General features: G+C 42.8%; 1 protein-coding gene across 1 annotated transcript in view; it reads left to right on the top strand.

Annotated features, from left to right (window-relative positions):
- Positions 1–4,780: 4,780 nt before the first annotated feature.
- si:ch211-137a8.4 (high mobility group nucleosome-binding domain-containing protein 5) overlaps positions 4,781–20,485 on the top strand; it is a 46,211-nt gene continuing 30,506 nt past the window's right edge. Inside the window, exon 1 of the mRNA XM_041994267.1 lies at positions 4,781–5,054. The gene's annotated coding sequence lies outside the window, so the exon portion shown is untranslated. The remainder of the gene's footprint in view (positions 5,055–20,485) is intronic.

The following is a 20,485-nucleotide window of genomic DNA, read 5'->3' as shown; positions in this document are numbered from 1 at the left end:
TTCTGGTTCTGATGGAGGTTTTTCATTCCACTTTCTCCAGGATGGAGGATTGAACCAAAAGAGAAGGTTTGGTGCAACAGGTAATTTATATGTTTATATGAACACCGTTAGTATAAACTGGACTATGGATTATATAATGAATTTGTCTTAATTGGACTATAACTGAACTATGATGCACTGAAGTGTGTCTGTAAAGTGTCTGAGTCATGGATTGGCAGTGCGCAAATAAAGCTGAATTGAATTGAATCGAATAATGGCGCAGTAATTGTGTCATTTGTTTGGAATTTAGAGTTGACAGACCTTAAAGTTTTTGTTGTATCCATCAGATTTTCTAGAGAAATTAGAGCAACACCTGTAAGATTGACTAGATATTTACTCCACAGTAGCAGAGGCCCGGCTGACTTGAACTTAACCTGAGGAGACCAACTTCATTACAAATACGTGCGCACCCCAGAGACTTTCTTTGCCCTGAAGTCATTTTCTCAGACACAATGTGCTGCCAGACGGCATATCTTTCCAGCAAGATTCAATTTAAATCTCACCTTATTTACTTTTCTTACCTAACCACTTTATCCATTTACTCTGCTTGTTGGAAGCACTAAATAGTCTGAACATAAGGACTGTGTGCTGGGTTAAATAAGGACAAAGGGATAAAAAAAAAAAATGCAATCTATGACCTAATTACTTAATAAAAACCTACCAAGAGCTTCTACTTAAACCTATGTAGTGCACATAGACCTGCAGCAGGGTGACTGTGGACATTTAGGTAAAGTGGTTTTAAGGTCATAGTTGGATTATAGTTAAAGTTCCAATGAAGCGACTTGAGGAATTCTATTTTCTCTTTCATATTTAAAGGTTTAAGAGAGGTTTTCCTTTTCCACAGACTCAATAAACTCGGAAGCGGTCCAGTATTTACCACTGCCTCCTATAGGTCAACGTAAGTTTGTTTGTAAGACAAAAATCTATTTAAAGATCGATAAACCTGTTACCGCTGTTTGTCTCTATACTGCCCCCTACTGGCTAATCACATATAGCTGCTCGTGTTCTTCTGTGGCTTCTAAATAGTCATACCACTATAAAAGAAGAAAGAGGGGCAGTCAGGACTGTATACTGGTACAAGCTGAGTTCACACAGTAAAAGAGAAAGACGGGTAGCTGGGTTTAAATGCAAGTATGTCAGAAAAAATGAAGAAACAAACATAAACATCATTTAAATGATATTGCTAAACTAAAAAAGCTAAGTGCAGAATTCGTAAAATGAAAATACTTGTCACTTTGCTTCAGTTGTTCATTTAAAGGTTTAAAATGTTTAACTAAAATCTCTTTTTTTTGTAACAAAAATGCACATAGTTCATAGTTTCTAAATTAGACTAAAATAACCCTGAGTGACACTAAAAGAACATCCATTTGGGAGCCATAAGAGCCGATTCTTCTACGGGAGCTGACTCTTTGAAAAGAGCCGGACCTCCCAACAGTACATGAGTACATGAGGAATCATCCATCTATTGGCTGCCTGCTTACCTTGGAGTATTTGGAGTTGTTTACAAGCTACTGCCTGAACAAAGTGCAGTTGAATGAGGAGAAATTTAGACGTTTGTAAAGAAAACTAAAAATCTGGCAGTGGCAGCACAATGTAAATAACTGGGCTGGATAGGATCTGGTTATTTAAGGAGAACGCTGAGAGGATGTTGTTCAGAATTGTCATGAATAAACATAAACATGTGTAATAAAATGCATTCATTTTCACTGATGATTTGAGTTATTTTTCTTAAAACAAAGGGCTTGTGGAAATTCTGATTGGCTGCTGACTGTACAAGCCAGAGTGGCTGGTGATAAATAATATGTGCATCATTCTAACACTGCAGATAAGCCTGAACACCTGGGTTCAAACACTGTGAGGTTAAGACCATACTTGAGGTTCGCATAAAAGCAATAATCAGACATCACCTTAACCTGTGCTTCCCAACCTGGGGTCCTTGGACCTTCAAGGGGGTCCCATAGGTTTGAATGTTCTGAGCCAGTGTGATTTAAATGAAGTCCATGTCCACACAGAGACAAGTTGAGGTGTATTCACTTAAAGTTTTTATCAAGTGTGTATTTTATTCACATGGAAGCAGAGTTTTGGGAGCCTGGAAACTCTTTGCTCTCTTTCTGAGAAATGTCACAGTGCAGATGATTCATTCTTCTTTAGAAGAAAAAAGAGCTAAAAGTAAGGTTATATGTTGGTAATTAGCTTGACTTTGGTTTTATCAAAGGAAAGGAATCAGCCAGAATGCATCATTCATGGTGACAAGCATAATGAAAGAATAAAACCAAGCATGGGACGGCTGAGGGTCCACAGCTTGTTGGTAGCGGCATGAAGGGGGTCCTCAAGGAAAATAGGTTGGGAACCACTGACCTAGACAATATAAGAAGTCATTTTCACTCATCAACAACATGTTTTCCACTATCTCTTCTCTTTTTTTAAAGGGATTTTTGGTCTCTCTGGTGGACATCGATTGGGAAGAGGTGCAGCAGGCGGCTCCAGATCTCCCTTCATCTTTTCTCATATTGCATCTGGAGGTCACAGACATTTTATCTTGTTTTTGATTTGTGCAAACAAGTGACAAACCTCTCAGGACTGACCCAGCAACCCAGAGCTCCTATCCTACCTGCCTCTCATTTTAAATGACTCAAACACTAGTTGTTGCTTTCCAGCCTCCAACTTCCCAGGTAATGACTCCAAGTGTACGGCCTGTCCCCTGAAGTAATGGAAACCCATCCGCTGGTGTGTGTAGGTGGGTGCTCCTGGTCTCAAAGCCTCATTAGGTGAGCATATGGAGTGATCTGCAGATGCTCTGCTGCTGATGGGGAGCAGAAACAAGTCTGACTCAGCACTCCTGCGGCTGAATTACAGCTCCAGGTTCTTCCTCTCTGTACTTTTAATCCGTTGAGTCGTAGCGGGATGCACTAAAACTCGCCTGACTTACCTTCACATGTCTGAGATTTGCTTTATTAGCCAGCAGAGGATTTTATACTGATTTTTAAAGGTAGAAATTTGATTAGATTTAACTTTCTTCAGTGCAGGAAGTGTCCTCTGACTGTGAACACTATGGACACCTGTGACGGATCAACAGCAGCAGGTGCATGTTTCAACACTGATTCGCACCAAAATGTAGGCTAAAACTCCATAAATGTTGCTGTCCAAATACCATCAATTATCATTTTAAAATGTGTTTCATCATTGGACTTTTATCCTCCTTTTAAATCTTTTCTTCTCAGAGGGCCTGATGAGGGATGAGAGGCGAGTGGAGTAAAGGAGGCTGCTGGCTGTCATGTCAAATCATCATCATCGGACACACCGAGCATCTCTGCTCCATCCTGACTCTGTTCATTCAAACCATGTTGTCCTCTGACTGCACCACATAAACAGCTCATTTAAAGAAAAAAACAACTCTTTTTTTTCTTTTTGGTTTGCATTATGACTGAATCAGCAGAGACACAAAGCCAACAGAAGAAGGTTAGCTGCCAACGTCCAGCTGCAGGTTTTTCCTCAGAAAGTGGAGGTGATGAGGTAACTTGTGTTTTGAAAACTGACAGAGGCAGCATCAATATTTGATGAGTCAGGGATTAAGAACTTGTCGGCAATGACAGCCATGAATGATCGAATGAGAAGCGACACAAAGTTTTCTTCCATTTCCAGCTGGTTAGTTTGGTCTTTTAAAGCTTTGTTTTCCTGTTCATGCTGTCATGACGATGAGTTCACTGGACTCCAACGGCCTCCACAGCCACCAGATCTCAGTCCAGTAGAGCAGCTTTGGGATGTGGTGGAACGGGAGATTCTCATCATGGATGCAGCCGACAAACCTGCAGCAACTGTGTGATGCTGTCATGTCAACATGGAGAAAACCTCTGAGGAAGGTTTCCACCACCTGCTTCCATCTATCAAAGGTGGTACAACCCAATATTAGAAGGTGGACGTTGAGTGTATATGTTGGTTTCATAGATCCTATTATGTAAATGTTTTTTTCTTATTTCAGCAACATCAACCACTTTGTGATAAAAAGGTTGAGCTGCTAAACTGACTTGGAAAAAAAACCATGTACATCTTACAGTTCAGTCATCCACTAAAGGACATCATCACAGCTCTAAAAGACACACGAAGTGTTTGTTGAAGAGCTGACTGAGTGAAGATGCTCTGCTGTGAAAATGGAAATCTGGGTCTCTACGTGTTTGCTCGTCATCCTCCACCAGTTTCAACTGAAAGAAGAAGGGAGGCCTTCTTACTGCCACTCCTTCCCTTCCCAATGCTGCCCCCTCCTTTTTCTTGCCTTGATGCTTTGCCCCCATTGTTCTCTGGCCTTCACGCACACAAACACGCGCGCGCACACACACATACTGGCACTAAACAATGCCTGCAACCTGAATGGAGCACAACCACCACAAGGAGAGTTGTAAGCTGTTGGCGCTCATGCAGGAGCTGACTCTCTCTCTCTCTCTATTTCTTTGTCTCTCGTTCATCTTTCTGTCTCATTCCACTTATAAGTTCGCACGCTCATCCCTGTCCGCTCTCGGCGAATGAAGATTAACCCCTGAGAAGACACAAATTTTCTCTTAACCCCCATAAATGCGGGATGGCATTTTGGGAGTTAGAATGGGTGGAGGGGGGTGGGGGGAGGGGCGGGGTTCGTGGTGCGCTTAATGGTTGCTAGGGACAACCACAGGGCAATGAGCTAGTTGGAGGGTGTCCCGTGCGTGCACGCGTGCGTGGATGTGTATGTGTGTGTGACAACATCCCGCTGATCAACCCCTCGCGCCAATTTCATCTCACACAATTGGCCAACAGATAGAGAGAAGGAGAGAGACGCACACGCGCAAAGGAGCGAGGAGAGAGAGAGAGAGAGAGAGAGAGAGAGAGAGAAGGGGGGTGAGAGACCTCGACTGAGACTGAGGGAGGGAGAGAGAGAGGACGGCTGGTAGAATTTAGCCCCGGCAGCGTCTTTTCCCGTCCAACACTACAAGCTTATTACCTTCCTCTCCACGCGCTTGGAAACGGATTTACGCACACCAAAGGAGGTTTGTTTTTCTCTTGTATTTATCAGCTTTCTCTTCTCATCGTCATCCTGCTGCTTCCATCCATCCTTTTCCCTCATTTGTCATAAACCGACTTTTTAAAAATTGTGACTCTGTTCCTGATCGGTGCAGCTGGAGGCTACAGGTCGCGCTAACGCTTTTAATGGCGATAAACTGGCGCGTAATTAGACGTTAACGGTCAAATCAACCTGATGGCATCGCTATGACGAGAGGTGAGATTACATTAACATGGGTTGGTGAGGCGATCCTCGTGCGTTTGGATGTTGTTTTGTCGCGGTAGGAGGGTCTCCCGACGAGTGCGCGACGGTTGGAGGCAAAGAGCGGCGGCGGAGGACAATGAGCGGTGGCTGTTGTTTGGCGATGCCGCGCGCCGTTGATCCGGTAACAAGGAGGCAACAGGGGATGCGTTTTTACAGAAATGTGGCCGCCTGCTGATTGGAGACCTCGGGTCACTCGTGTGTCCGCAGACTGGATGCGCCGTTTTATTAATGATGTGGAGCAACAAAAGCGCATTTTACCCAACAGTCACGTGGGGCTCAACAGAGAGCTTTGCGATTTGTGTAGGTGCGTGAGTTTAAATATTTCTACAGGGACGTGCAGCTGCGCGTGAGCATTCTATATTTTCATATAGGGGCGTCTGTCGCGCTCTGAGGCCAACGGTTAAATCTGCCTCATCTGACAAGTGTGTCTGTCATCTGCGCGTGTGTGTGTGTGCGCGCGCGCGCTGTCTGGGGGAAAAAAACACCACAATCCCCATGCGCGTGAAGTTGTTTATGCGCCTGAACAGCAATAAAAACAACAACAGTGCAATAATAAAAGACAGAATATTACACAACGCGCGCGCAAAAAAGAGAGGAATAGGCAAGAAAGGGGTGGGGGGGAGTAAGGGGGGTTCTGTGTGCCATTTTATTTCATGAAGCGCGTGTAAAAGCGCACGCACATGGCGACAGACAGAATCACATCATAATCACAGCCAGGCGTGCGCGCGTGTTGGAGACGTAAAAGAGGTCAGCGCACGAAAAGCAGGAAAATGAAGATATTTTTTTTATTTATTATTATTTATTATTTATTCGTCTTTTATTGAACTCTGATTTATTTAGTTGCTGTTGTAATAATTTCTGAGGAGGTTGGAGGTTTTTAAGGGTGGAGTATTTCAGCCCCCCCATCACCACAACCCCCCCACAATGGGCTGCTTGTTGGGAATTTGGACTTCCTTGTTTAGCTGAAAGAGGAATTGACTTGTTGTTGTTGTCCTCCATCACTGCTGCGCTGCATCCCTACGGATCAACTCATTACCTGATCATGCATCTGTGTTTGGGATGACCACGTGCACTGTGTGTGTGCGCGTGAGTCTATGGCGTCTTGCTCAGACGTCTTTTGTCTTCTGTTTACACGTTTTATTTAAAAAATTGGTCAATTAAATCAAATAAATCAGTAGATAACTATCAGGATAAAATATTTCTGTTATACTGGCTGTTAAATCTGAAGTTTTGTCTTTAGATGGACATGAAGTGTCATGTTTTTTAGCCTGCTGCTTTTCCTCCAGCTTCATGGCTTTTGGGGGGTTTTATTTAAGAAGAAATGTTCTTTAAAGGTTTTTTTGTCGTCTGTTTTTAGTAAGAAGGAAAAGAAGCTGACGAATAAAAACATGTCGTCATAGAAGCTTTTTTTTAACCCCAAAATGAAGGGGGAGGAGGCTCAGAGAAGCTCATTAGCAATGCAAATTAGGCCTTTTTTTTCCTTCAACGGGAGCTCGGGCACCTGCTGTCTCGAGCATGCGCTCGCGAGCTGGATGGCTAACTTCCTCCCCTCCTCCTCCTCTTTCTTCCTTCTCTTCCCGGGCCCTAACTCGGGAGCGCGCCTCCTTCTCCTCATTAGACTTGTGTTCTATTTCTTCTACTGTGCTCGTGCATGTGAACCTTTGATGAATAAAAAATAAATAAATAAGCTTCAGCACTGACTATAAAAGCACATTGTGCATCTCTGACACCCGTAAGCAGTTTTTAGTTTGACAAAAAAAAAAAAAAAAAAAAACAGCAAAGAAGGGGTCACAAGAACTTTTCATTTAAACAAAGGAAATAAAAAGTTTGAGGATACAAAGGAGCGTTTAATGCTCATTGAGAGCTTTAAACACATTTTAGAGCCATTGAAAACAACTATAAACTCATTTACCAGCTTTTCTTGCTGCTTATTTGTTCCACAGCCTCCTCTGAGTGGAGGAGTTAAAGCTCTGCGTTAACCCCCTGGATGAAACATTCATGAAACGTTTATATAAATGATAGATAGACGGGGAAAAGTAAAGTGTGCCACGGTGGAGGCAACCTCACAGAAGTTGAGGCAAAGGTAGCTGAATAAAAACAAATAAAAGCAGCAAGAAGCAGGTTTTCAGGGATAAGGACATATAGATGTACAGGCTCAGTTTCTAGTTTAGGGAACTTTGAATTTTCATTTTTAAAAACTGTTGCTTTGTAGAAAAAGGATTATTTTCATCAGCTGTTTTGGAGTGAAAACAGTAGTGTGTGTGTTGTGTGGTCAGCAGGTGACGTGTAGGAATAGTGGGGGTAAAAGTTGGAGAAACATGCACAAAGTTGGTCTTGGTCATATGAGGGAAACAAAGAGATGTCTTCAGGACTTATTTTCAGCTTTTGTGATTTTCTTTTGGCATCAGTGAGTGTCGGCCATGTTTACTCTCCAGATTCCACCCTGCAGTTGTTGCAACCATGAGCTCTTTACCAGAAAAAAACGAAAGAAAAGAAAATGGCATTGAATGATATGCAACTAATAACACAATTTGTTGCATAATGACAGTGAATGCAACATTTACTCATTCACTGCCTACAGAATCTCTCTTTTGCTTTGCAACCAAAACAACCCAAAAAGTCTAACTTTTATATTAGTCCAAATAAAACCAGGCTGTTAACTGTACATTTAAAGATTTTAGTCCCCATAAAGTCAAAGCAAATCAGATTTCTCAAAGTCAGGCCCACACGTAATGTGACTAGAAATAAAATTAGCCCCCCTCAATGAGTGGTGAAGGAGCTCTGCAGCTGAGCTTCGACCTGGAAATAACAGAAGAAACTGGTTCAAACAGAGAATAAGGGATAGCTTTTTAGAACAAAATCTCTTTGAAATCCAGTTAAATATATGGTTTTCAGCTGCTTTGTTCTGGAGGCTTCTTTTCCATCATAGACAATAATATCAAGACCCCCCCCCCCTCCAATCCCACCACCACATGCAACCCAACACTTACAATTTAACATAAAGAAATACACCACAAAATGATATTAGGCAGAGAAATCTCTTTAGTTTATTTGCTGCTACTTCATTTCTTATAGTTAATTCCTTCCACCACTGATATGGTTTTATTACTGTCTCCACTCTAATGTGAAGCGTTACAGACCAAATAACTATGCTCACTACTTTATATGAGGTGAGTTGATCATTTGACGAGAAGGATGCTGCTTTAGTAAAACTAAAATTTACCAGTTGACTAGTTTATTTTTAAGTACTCAACAGGCTTTTCTTTGTCTTCAGTCCCCAACGGTGTTGTAAGTTGTTTGACTTCATACCGTCAGATGCTGATATTTTGAGACGTGCACACTGTGGTCTCGCTTCATTACCCACCATTGACCATTACCTGGTCATTACCTGGTTATTACCTGTCATTAACTGGTTATTAACTGGTCATTACCTGGTCAAGATGTGCCTTGTCGTATTTTCTTGTCTTTTTTCTTGTTTTTTTGGTTGTTGAAATGTGTTGTTGATTCCTCATCATTTGTCTATTGGTACTTTCACACATTTGTCCACGATTTACTGGCAGTAGGTTTTATTTAGCCTAGCTCCCAGTTTGGGAACCACTGGGATAGTTAAACATTAACCTCATTAAACCAGTCACTGAAACTTTTTTTGTACGAAGCTGCTGGTTATCCTGCAGGTGGTTAAAAATGTTGGATGTATTTTCGTCCTCCACAATGGCACCTTTAGTCATTTTCTTCTGCAACCAAATAACTGTAACAAAAAAAAAAGAGGAAAAAAACTCTTCCTCAGTTAAAAATGTTCCCACTGTTGCATGCCTCTTCAACAACCTGCATGGAACGAAATCAAAGAAAAACAAGCGTTAAACACGGATGTTGTTTAACTGTTTTCATTCATTCCATTGAGGGAATTTTACGACTATCTAATCATGGCGTTTAAAACTGTGATTAGTTGTGAGATGAAGCAACCTGGACATCCCTTTTCCACATCCAACGCTCTGCAGGTTGTCTCCAGATATTGATCAATGCTTGATTCAGATAAACTTTTCAACCTGTCGTCATTTGCAAACTTTGCGGAGGTCATTTACTTCTTGGTCAACCGTGGTTGGGAGGGAAAGTCCTCCCCCATCGTTTAGTGGGTGTAACGAGGATGGGGAAGGAGATCACGCTGCACTTGCTGTTACATAATTTCTAATAATCCTGTTAATTAAATCTCTTTTGCATAAGTGAGTTTGGATTTGAATAATTTAGTTTTTAAAGTCAGAACAAAATATTTCCATTTTTTTTTGGTTCATTAACAAACTGTTTTCGGTCAGTTTAGGACAAAGTTGCTGCTTTAAAAGCCATCTGGGTTTTATTGATGATTGGCTCATATCACAAGGTTAAAAGAGGGAAATGAAGAGCTGGAGATAAATGAAAGGAGGAAATGAGAAGACAGGAAAGACGTAGGTGGACAAAGATGGAAAGATGGCGTGGAGGAGATGTTGATGTTAAAACAATAAAGGATGATGAGAAGAGGAGGAGGGGAGTTAAAGGAGGGTCATGACAGGGGAGGAATGATGAGGAGCAAAGGATGGAGGGAAATTAGCGGAACAGATATGAAGGAGAGGAAAGACAAAGATGAAGCGGATGGAGGATGATGGGATAAATTACAAAGATGAAATAAGAATGGATGGTAAGGAGAGGTAGAGGTTAAAGGGAGGAGGGTGCAAAACGAATTAAAAAAGGAAGGAAGATGTAAAAAGACAAAGAAGGATGATAAAAGAAGTAAAGAAAACAACCACGTGGTCGTTAGCTTAGCGCTAAAAACCAGCAAACATGGCATCTGTTGCAGGAGCACAAGGAGGAAACTGTTGCTCAGTGTGTGATGTGTTTCTCCGCTCGTCTCCCATCACATGTGGGTCATGTGGGTCTTTTAAATTTGGTGAGACCACAAAGAAACAGCGTGTTGAAGCGATCCACCGCACACATGTCCAGGTTTACCAGAGAGTGCACAGGAATGTGAGGTTTACCCTTGTTTGCTCCTCTTCATCAGGCCGTGTCACAGTTTACCCCTGCTATGCTGATTTCTCATCAGTTTAGCTGTTCGTAATCACATTTTCTCACTTTACAGAATTTTGTGTTTCAGTCCTCTGACAGTACAAAGATGCAGTTACATAATCTTCTTCATGTCTGCTGTGATTTTTCCAACACATGAGTTATTGCTCTGTAGTAAAGGCAAACTGGTTGTTAACAGCATGAACGCATTACCATGCAGCAGTAAAGCAATTTGACAGCTCGCACAGACGCTGCGACGTCCACTATGATGGATTATCCAGCTCCAGTTGATTTTCACACTGTAGGGAAATGGATGAAAACAGTACTAATGCAATGTGCTACTGGCTTCAAACCAGCTGCATCTTCAAAGTTACAGGATAATTTGTTGAAGCACTGCACTAATGCATGGTATGTTTGCACATGATATTGAAATAATCTGTGAAAGGGACTCAGTTAAGAGTATATATTTGTAGCATTCAGCTTATAGCCCTGCAAAAACCAGTTAATGAGCCAACCAATGAAAAGTCTGCTCCTGCTGAGTAAAGACTAATAAATCTACAGTCATTAGCTCACCTACTGGTTGATTTTGATGTTAAAAGTGACAAACTCTTGAGGTGCACCTTATTAAATCCACTAAACCCTGCCAGACTTCACGGTGCATTCAAATACACCTCGTAAACCTGCATGAATAAGCTGGAATTTCCACAGATGTTGCTATAAAACAGTAAAACGTCTCGAATCATTATTACCTCATGTCAAAATAAAACCGTCATTCATGAATTTTAATATTGTTCACTCATACAAGTGTCACTCAAATGTTAAAGATGGTAATTTAACATGAATAGTTTTAGAAATTCAAGCATTAACGTTTGTTTCAACCGAACAGGTGATTAAGGTGTTTAACTCTGACCTTTGAGCAGGTGAAAGGTAACGAGTTTTAAAGCAAAATAATGTCTGAAAAGGGGCATGAAATGAGCCTCAATGACAGTCAGAGGTTCAGCAGGCGACTCCAGCAGATCATATACCTTTGAAAAGACTTATTTACTCAAGTCAAAGTAAAACCTTACAGTCCCTAAAATGTACAACAGTAAGAAGTAACCCTTTAACCATTTGAGCCTTTTTAGGCCTCTCATCTACAACTGCATGACGAAATGAGAACATTCAACCACAAGATCCATCCTAGTAGCGAGAACATTAATGAGATTTGTTAAGACGTGTATATATCACCTTATATGTTACTGGTGAGGAAAAAATAAAGATGGCACAAATGAAAAAGGTTTCAGGCTTCTCTGAAAAAAAAAAAAAAAAAACCACAAGACCTTAAAGAAGAAGTGATGGTTTTAGTTCAGTTCAGACGAGGTCTCTAAAATTATCATTTTGTCCCAGTTTGGCAACATCTGGCTTCAACATCCCCAAATGGCGGTACCTCAGGTTTTAAAAAAGTTCCATAACTTGGAATAAATCTGGTTGACTTTAATCCAGCAGCTGATTCCTCTTGTCACTGACGGCATATTTGTTGTTTTTTGTTCTTGTATGTTTAAGACTTTGAGTTGCCCAAAGACTTCTTTATGTCTATTCAGGTGTTCAGGTTGAATTTTACCCATTTTCTAGTTTAGTTATGTAAAAAGCAGCTCACTTTGTTTTACTGGAAAAAGGCTTCATGATATCCTCAAACAGATGTTTAGTACAACAAATGACATTTTTACCACTTTAGTTAATCCTAAAGCAAGAAAAAAGTGATATTTGTGGTGTCAGATAGCAGATCTCTGGTTGCTGCACCATCATTTTAAAGCTGCTTGGTAGATCAGTCGGTTTTATGAAAGACAATATTTTCTTCCTTTTTCCTGACATAAATAAATAAATCTCTAAGGCCCAATTCTGACCTGCAATGCCACAGATGTCTGTATAGATAATAATGTTCTTTTTCTAGTAGGTGTCCTCTAATATGACTCTATTAAATAATATTCTTACCGACTGTCTTCACTATATGATACATAAAGAGTCAAATTAAACAGTTATTTTCATTGAAAATTATAGGCATATTTTTTGAGGAGAGGTCTGTATTCACTTGGATATAAATACTAAGTTAGCTTTGAGGTAAAAAAAACACTATTGGAGGATCAGGTCTGAGTTACATCACGAGTCAGATTTGACCTGCTAACACTAAAGATGTGGACAGCTTCTTATCACATTACAAAACTTTAGTGATAAAACTAAAGTTCTCTTCTCTCTTAAGAAGTGGAAAATACATCAACTGTGTTAAATGTATGAAATAAAAGTAATTTTAACCTAATTACGCTTCGTTATTGTCATTGTTTGATGATTTGACGTCTTAACTGTAGCCGAAGGACTGAAGAAGTAAAATTTATATTTAAATGAACACATTTTATTGCACTCAGTGTCTTATTTCTATTAGGAACAAAACAATAAAGAACAGATGAACAGCTCAGTAACAGTTTGCTGCACTTAGGAGCCTCGTGACTGTCCGTCCACATCTCCTCACCAGGAGGGCCACAAACACCTCTTCCAAGTCTGAGTTTAGATGCTTTGCTGCAGACATGAGCAGATTATTTGACCAGAATCTAAAAAAAACTCAGCTGGAAAGACTTAAGAGATAACATCAAATCAGTATTAAGCCACACAGACAGATAGGCATGGATAAAATATTTAGCTGGCTCTCCAAATCAGCCTTTTCGCCATCGTTTCACCCATGTGTGTGTGTTTGTGTGTCTTCCTACAATCCTAACCGGCATGCCTGTTCAGTGAGGAAAACAGGGTCAGGCTGCAGAAAAAAGAGAAAGCAAGAGCGAGCACATGATGGGCAGATAAAGGCTTGTCTGTGTCTGAGGGAGAAGAGAGCGAGGAGGATGAGCGGAGGAGGAGGAGGGCAGTGTGATGAAGGGGCCTCTGTTGAAGGAGGGAGTTGTGGCTCTATAGAGGCTCCCATGGAGGACAGAAACAAGGCATTTCTGTCTGTGAGTCGGCCTCTGTAACGCCATAATAGGCTCTTATAATGATGCCAGTATGGACAGGGAGGAGAAAAAGAAGAAATGTCCCTTTAAACTGGGGTCTTTTTGTGAAAAATTCCTATAGTGTGATGAAGGTTGATGAGCTGTTGGGTGATTGCTAGGAACAAGAGAAAGGCTGGACCGTGGTGAGAGTTTAGGACACAACAGGAAGGTCTGAACCAGTTTAAACCAGAAAGTTTACTGTAAGTCTGTAGAAATGTGGGTTTTCATGGAATCTGTTTTAGCAGGGCTGTTTGAAGTCGCTCAGATGTAAGTCGCTTTGGAGAAAAGTGTCTGCTCAATGACTGTAGTTGTAGTGGTGATATGCACCTTCTGTCTGTGTTATCAGCCCTTGTAATCAACGTTATCAGTTATACAGCCCTTTCAGAAGGTTCAGTAGTTTATCACCTGTTATTCCTGGGTTTCTTCACCTTCCTTTGGTTTGGTTTTCTTTCACACTATACTCAAGTGGACCAAACCACCTGGACAACTTCATGCAGATACTAACTGCTTGCTTGGGGATGTGATATTCCCTGAAAGTGATCAAAAAGAAAGAACAAAATCCAGCTCATTGGTTGGCGAGGACCAACATAAGCTCGTTCACTGCAAGTAAAGCATGAAGCAACAATAAATTCATGCAGTCTGGTTTCTGTTTTTAGTTTGGTTTTCAAACCCAGCGATGTTTTCTCTAGAATCAGAGGCAGCAAGAGAGGCAGCGACCTATCCAGCGTGTTGCTCTACATCACCTCCTCTCCTTGGATCACTGGATTGTCCATTTGCTTTCACACTGTAAAGGCCCATTCAAACCGGTGAATGTTTTAAACGAATCCTGGTCCCCTTTTACAGAGATTCCAGTGAACTCTGGTCCACTTGAAAACTGGGGGTCTTGGTTCACTTGCAAGTGAAATCTGGTGTGGTTGGATGACAGTGGGAAAGCAGACGGACCATCCAGCAGACCAAAGAGAACTGATGTATGACATGTCGCAACATGTCGGATATCTTCTCCTGCTGCTCATACTGGACAAATTCTGGTGATAACTGTATCAGGTTTGAACACCAAAGTAGAAACCGAAACCAGACCGCTCCATTGTTTATTTGCAGTGAACAATCTGTTTTCAGCCATGGGCAATCAATGAGCTGGATTTTCTTCCTCTTTCTTGTTGGTCAGCAGTGATTCAGAAAGTATCCCCCTAGTGAGTGGCTACGAGTGACATGGTCGAAGCGGTCCGCTTAGGTATAGTGCAATGTGAAAGCAAACCGAACCAAAGAAAGGTGCGAACATTTTTAGAACCTCCCGGCCAATGGAACAAAGTGCTGCAGACTATCCTGTGTGATGCACTCAAAGCAAACCAGACTAAAGTTCCCTTGCAGGTGCACCTAGACCCCCACGATTTTCAAGCGCACCAGAGTTTGCTTCTTTGGTCTACACTAGAGGGCATTCACACTACTCGAGATGAACCGTATTATCCATGGAAGAGAACTCTAGTCCACTTGAAAACCAGGGGTCTTGGTTCACTTGAAATGAGTCCTACTGCAGTTCACTATATTTAATGTAAAGTGTATTTCATGCGTCTGTCCTTCCAGTCCACAGCTCCATGCATTTTGACAGTCTCAAACTGTAGCTGTTGTCAGATTCTCTGCAGCTTCACTCAGAACTCAACTGCAACATGAACCTATAATTACAAAATAGCTGAGGTCATTTTCATGCTTCAGCTTCTGGGAAAACAATACAGTTGGAGACTCGGAGGGATGATGAGATGTTATTAAGACTTTCAACAAGATTCTGTTTTGAACTTTACATCGAAGAGATGATGTGAAAAGTGTTTCCCTGAAAATATTTGGATGTGCAACACTGATCATTTTCATCTGGAAACTGCTGCTGAGTCACTCTGTCTGCTCATTGGGGGGAATATTAGTTTTTACCTCATGATGGGTTTATTATTAAAATCCCATACATTGGTCCAGAAGGCAACACAAGAGGTCTTTAGTTTCATATTTGTGTTTAAATTTCTTTTTTTTTTCTTTTTTTACTTGAACTCTTCTTTATTTTCCCCTCTCATTTCCATCTTTCTCCCTCTTTACATATTTGTAATTTTGCTTGGTTCCAGAGTTTTGCAGAAAAAAGTCACTTTCAGAGTTCCAAATGCTAACTAGCCTGAATCCTATGTACTGGCACACTCTCATGTTATGAGATTCCAAAGACTTGGTTATTTGTTAAAGGTTGGATATGCAGTGAATTATTTTCTTGATTAGAAAAAATAGATTCCTTTGGGTTTTTATGGTCAATAACTCTTACCAAAGCTGCAGCACAGAAAGTTGTGGAGGAAAGATGTGCAAAACACCTTGAAACAGAATGATACAAAGATGGTATTCTTCAAGTTTCTGCTTTAAACATCTGATGAAAGAAAAATGTAGCATTCAGAACATCATTTGAAGGCAATCACATGACACCGACATAAAGATAAAATATATTTTATCTAATCTCCTTCATTTTTTTAAGGTAAACTTTAACTTCTTACATATAGCGTAGTCTGTTAGATAAAATATTCAAGTTCAGCTTCATGCCCAACATAAAATGAGAAACCAGTGTACACCAATGGACGTTAGCTGATGGCAAGCAGCCAACAACTTCATCAGGCCAGGATGAGTTGTAGCTGATACCTGCTAGCTCTTACCTCCTTCACTAGCAGCTAGCCATAGCAGCTAGCATTTGCTCATTTAGCTCAGAAAACTGCTGCTAGCATCTAGCTATCCATCCATCCATCCATCCATCCATTTTCTTCCGCTTATCCGGAGTCGGGTTGCGGGGGCAGCTGCCTAAGCAGGGAAACCCAGACTTCCCTCTCCCCGGCCACATTCACCAGCTCATCTGGAAGGGATCCCGAGAGTTACCAGGCCAGCCGAGAGATGTAGTCCGTCCAGTGTGTCCTAGGTCTTCCCCGGGGCCCCTTTTCGGTGGGACGTGCCCGGAACACCTTACCAGGGAGGCATCCAGGAGGCATCCTAGCCAGATTCCCGAGCCACCTCATCTGGCTCCTCTCAATGTGAAGGAGCAGCGGCTCTACTCTGAGCCCCTCCCGGATCACCGAGCTTCTCACCCTATCTCTAAGGGAGAGCCCGGCCACCCTGCGGAGAAAACTCATTTTGGCTGCTTGTATTCGACATCTCATTATTTCAGTCACTACCCACAGCTCATGACCATAGGTGAGGGTAGGAACGTAGATCGACCAGTAAATCGAGAGCTTTGCCTTTCAGCTCAGCTCCCTCTTTACCACGACAGACCGATGCAGAGTCCGCATCACTGCAGACGCCGCACCAATCTGCCTGTTGATCTCCCGCTCCATCCTTCCCTCACTCGTGAACAAGACCCCGAGATACGTAAACTCCTCCACTTGGGGCAGGACCCTATTGCAGACCCGGAGAGAGCACTCCACCCTTTTCCGGCTGAGGACCATGGTCTCGGACTTGGAGGTGCTGATTCTCATCCCAGCCGCTTCACACTCAGCTGCGAATCGCTCCAGTGAGAGCTGAAGATCACGGCCCGATGAAGCCAACAGAACCACATCATCCGCAAAGAGCAGAGGCCCAATCCTGAGGCCACCAAACCAGATCCCCTCAACACCTCAGCTGCGCCTAGAAGTTCTGTCCATAAAGGTTATGAACAGAATCGGTGACAGAGGGCAACCTTGGTGGAGTCCAACCTGCACTGGAAATGATTCTGATTTACTGCAGGCAATGCGGACCAAGCTCTGACACCGGTCGTACAGGGACCGGACAGCTCGTACAAGCGAGTCCGGCACTTCATACTCCCGGAGTACCCCCCCCCCACAGGAGTCCCCGGGGAACACGGTCGAATGCCTTCTCCAAATCCACAAAACACATGTAGATTGGTTGGGCAAACTCCCATGCCCCCTCAAAGACCCCGAAGAGGGTGTAGAGCTGTCCCCGATGTCCACGCGATGCTGCAGAGGCGTGTCAACCAAGACAGCCCTACAGCATCCAGAGGTTTAAGGAACTCTGGGCGGACCTCATCCACCCCCGGGGCCTTGCCACCGAGGAGCTTTTTAACCACCTCAGCGACCTCAGCCCCAGAGATAGGAGAGCCAGCACCAGCTACCCCAGACTCTGCTTCCTCATCAGAAGACGTGTTGGTGGGATTGAGGAGGTCTTTGAAGTATTCCCTCCACCGCCTCACAACGTCCCGAGTCAAGGTCAGCAGCCCCCCATCCCCACTGTACACAGTGTTGACAGAGCACCGCTTTCCCCTCCTCAAAGCCATCCGGAAGTCATTCTCCATGGCCTCTCCAAACTCCTCCCATGCCAGAGTTTTTGCCTTAGCGACCGCTGAAGCTGCGCTCCGCTTAGCCCGCTGATACCCATCAGCTGCCTCTGGAGTCCCACAGGCCAAAAAGGCCCAATAGGATTCCTTCTTCAGCTTGACGGCATCCCTTACTGCCGGTGTCCACCAACGAGTTCGGGGGTTACCGCCGCTTCAGGCACTGACGACCTTACGACCACAACTGCGGCTGGCCGACTCGACAATAGAGGCACGGAACACAGCCCATTCAGACTCAATGTCCCCTGCCTCACCAGAGATATGGTTGAAGCTCTGCCGGAGATGGGAGTTGAAACTCTTTCTGACAGGGGACTCTGCCAGACATTCCCAGCAGACCCTCACAACACGCTTGGTTCTACCAGGCCTGACCGGCATCCTCCCCCACCATCTGAGCCAACTCACCACTAGGTGGTGATCAGTTGACAGCTCCGCCCCTCTCTTCACCCGAGTGTCCAGGACATGCGGCCGCAAGTCCGACAACACGACTACAAAGTTATCATCATCGAACTGCGCCCTAGAGTGTCCTGGTGCCAAGTGCACATGTGGACACTCTTATGTCTGAACAAGGTGTTCGCTATGGACAATCCATGACAAGCACAGAAGTCCAATAACAAAGCACCACTCGAATTTAGATTAGGGGGTTCGTTCTTCCCAGTCACGCCCCTCCAGGTCTCGCTGTCATTGCCCACGTGAGCATTGAAGTCCCCCAGCAGAACAAGGGAGTCCCCAGAAGGCGTGCTCTCCAACACCCCCCCCCCCCCCCCCCCCCCCCCCCCCCCCCCCAAGGACTCCAAAAAGGGTGGGTACTCTGAACTGCTATTTGGTGCATAAGCACAAGCAACAGTCAGGACCCGTCCCCCCACCCGAAGGCGAAGGGAGGCTACCCTTTCATCCACTGGGGTAAACCCCAACGTACAGGCGCCAAGTTGGCTAGCTAATCTGTCTTTATTGTAGTCTATTAGTCTCAATTGATCTTGAGGTTTTGCAGTATTAAAAAAAAAACTATACTTCAAACAGCTTACTTTTATTTGGCAGCCTGATGTCAGCGGTAGCATCAAACATTTCCAGAGTAATGGTGCGTTCGATTTGTACTTGGAAGGTGGATTTTTTTGAGTCCCCAATCTGAAACAGAACAACAATGACCCTTGAAGTTGAATGCCCGACTCAGAAAGTCTGGGAAGACTCAATTGCTCTGACTTCACCCACTAAAGATGGCTGCTAATTTCCAGATCTGACTTCCAACCTGTGAGTCCAATCGAATGCATCATAAAACCACTTTGATTTGCTTTTAATCTAAAGTGGAAACCTACTGATTATTCAAAAGCCCAGAAAATCCCTCTGAGCCAACATTGCACCTATTCCACCACTGATGTTGCCCCAGTGAGAAATAAACCACCCGAACACATTACTGTGACACTCCAACCAGGACACCAGCCTCAGCATGGTCGCTTTGACTCCTCCACCGTCTGTTCGGCTGCATCTCAGCTCCACAGCTGCTGCAGAGGACGTCCAGTTCATGTCCTTAAATGTATCGGGCAAAGCATATTACACTGTTATTAAATATGTGAAGATGTGATCCACTTGAGATAAAAATATAATTAAATTATACAAAAGCCATTTAGAATTCTGCTGTCATAATGATAGAAAGCCCATTTGGACCAGTGGCTGCACGCCTGCTTTCAGATGTCAAGAATAAGTTAAAAACTTACTGAAAACTTGACTGCTTGGTGACCTGTCTTCATAAAAATTTATTTCTTTTTAAAAAAATCAAATAAAGCAGATCAAATGAAGATTTACAAAAGGAAAATAGATTTTTTTTAGTTTAGCAGTTTACCAGAAGGGAGTAAATGCATTGCTCATCTTATACAGTGAAAACTAAGTAGGATGTTAACTTGATCCAGCTACAGTCCCTTCACAACCAGGGAAAGCGTTGTGGTTTCTGATCCTCCTGATGGGTTTAACATGTCTAAAACAAGTGTAATTGAATTTAAAACTTTATTTCTCCCTGCAGGAAAAACTTTTCTGTTGAACAGTGTCTGTCAGAGGTCATAGGTCAGATGATGGTTGTCCGTCTGTGGACAGGTTTTGTAATACTATGTCATGCCAGTGATGGTTTTAAAGGCACAATCTGTGATTTAAATTACATTTATACATAACAAGAAATTGAAATCTGCTTTTAGTACAAGAAGAGTGAAATGTATGTTGGTGGAGTTTCTCAGTCTAGACTTTTATTTTTTGCCTTCATTTTTCAGACTGTTGAAAACAGATTCAACTCCCTCGAGCTCAGTTTCACTGTCTACATCATTTGCTGATGGTCAGAAAACCCACACAGGAGTTGTGTTTCAGCCACAGTTTGCCGTCTTGTTCCTTCATATTTAGTAAAACTCTGCATTCAGCTGTGTTAGCAGCTCTGTGAGTTCTCAAGAGAGCAGTGCTGATGATGGGATTGTCAGCAGTTCTGCATGTGTATGGTCACAGAGAAAAAGGATTTTATTCAAATTCAATGATGGTGCAAGAAAAAGCCTGTAAGACTCATTCTGGACACCACAAATGTCTCCACGAGAGGATGATATTGGTCCTGCCAATTTCAAGATAATTTCCCTGAAGATGCATGACTAAACATCTGAAAGTTTAAAAATGCTCTTCAGGCATAAAAATGTGAACCAATTATCATTGTTGGACTGTCTTTGAGCAACACAGCATGTAGAGTTTGCAAGCCCACCATGATCTAAGAGTCCTTGTGTTCTTTGTTCTGTTTTCTTTTTTGGCTGCTAGATT

The sequence above is a fragment of the Melanotaenia boesemani genome, chromosome 9, assembly GCF_017639745.1.
Source record: "Melanotaenia boesemani isolate fMelBoe1 chromosome 9, fMelBoe1.pri, whole genome shotgun sequence".
Taxonomy (NCBI): domain Eukaryota; kingdom Metazoa; phylum Chordata; class Actinopteri; order Atheriniformes; family Melanotaeniidae; genus Melanotaenia; species Melanotaenia boesemani.
Note: the sequence above shows the minus strand (reverse complement) of the source record. Positions and strands in the feature narration are given on the sequence as shown.